This window comes from Callorhinus ursinus, unplaced genomic scaffold (assembly GCF_003265705.2).
Source record: "Callorhinus ursinus isolate GAN/ISIS: 27379988/994484 unplaced genomic scaffold, GSC_fseal_2.0 scaffold6, whole genome shotgun sequence".
Classification (NCBI taxonomy): domain Eukaryota; kingdom Metazoa; phylum Chordata; class Mammalia; order Carnivora; family Otariidae; genus Callorhinus; species Callorhinus ursinus.
Window position 1 is genome coordinate 17,761,588 of NW_027397068.1, and position 1,110 is coordinate 17,762,697.

The 1,110-nt window shown below is 44.9% G+C and overlaps 1 protein-coding gene across 2 annotated transcripts in view; it reads right to left on the bottom strand.

The window, feature by feature from the left end:
- The window catches only part of GPR63 (G protein-coupled receptor 63), a 244,894-nt gene extending 244,084 nt beyond the window's left edge, over positions 1–810 (bottom strand). Inside the window, exon 1 of one of the 2 annotated variants that reach the window (XR_012378502.1) lies at positions 713–810. The gene's annotated coding sequence lies outside the window, so the exon portion shown is untranslated. The remainder of the gene's footprint in view (positions 1–712) is intronic. The other variant, XM_073893659.1, reaches the window with a different exon arrangement.
- Positions 811–1,110: the final 300 nt, after the last annotated feature.

The window sequence follows — 1,110 nt, forward strand, 5'->3', positions numbered from 1 at the left end:
GGGAGGGGAGGGGGGAGGGAAGCGGAGGAGGAAGGGGGAGGGGTGGAAGGGAGGGGTGGAGGGAAGCGGGGGAGGAGGAGGGGGAGGGGAGGGGTGGAGGGAAGCGGAGGAGGAGGGGGAGGGGAGGGGGGAGGGAAGCGGAGGAGGAAGGGGGAGGGGTGGAGGGAAGCGGAGGAGCAGGGTGGGGAGGAAGAAGGAGAAGGAGCAAAACTCAACAGGGTCAATCTGTTGCTCTCACCCATAGGACCTTTGAGGACATTTTTCTCTCATTTTCTTAGATTATATATATGTACTTTTTTATTTGAGAGAGAGAGCATGCGCGCACACAGAGCAGGAGGGAGGGGCAGAGGGAGAGGGAGAAGCAGACTCCCCACTGAGCAAGGAGCCTGATGTGACCCAGGGCTTGATCCCAGGACCCCATCATGACCTGAGCCAAAAGCAGGAGCTTAACCAACTGAGCCACCCAGGTGCCCCTCATTTTCGCAGATTATATATAGTCATCATGCCCTCAAATATCAGAATCAAATAACTGTCACAAACCCAACACCATTATTTAAAAACAAGGCATTGCCATTGTAAGCAAACAGCTTACATACATGTCAGTATCTTTTAAAATACTCTGATTTTCCTTTTGCTAGGAACCATCACACAAGTACCTTTTTTCAGCATCTAAGGTTGGTAATGTCTAGTAGAGAAGCAAAAATATAGTTACCAGGTCTGCTTTTCTGCCAAAAATGATCTAGGTGATCATTGTTACACATTCGTCATTGATATTTTCCATCTTTTTCCTACTCTCCATTCCAGTCACAGCCTTCTGGCAATATGATGTTTTCAAGCACAGATTTGATATGCATACTCCATCAGTTTTTCCAGTGATTCATAATCTGTAATTTCAGAAAGATTTGGTTCTTTATCACTTGTCTCACTTTAATAAAAGATCTTTGCTAAGTAGTTTCTAAAGTTCTTTTGGAAACAAAATCCCCTAAACAATTTCCAGTCTGTGAAAGTGACAAACCCATTTAAATAATCAGTTCAGAACAACATTTCTGTTTATGGTTAAGGATGCTGCTGTGATATTTAAAGTGGTTTAAAGAAATTCAACCAGTGAAT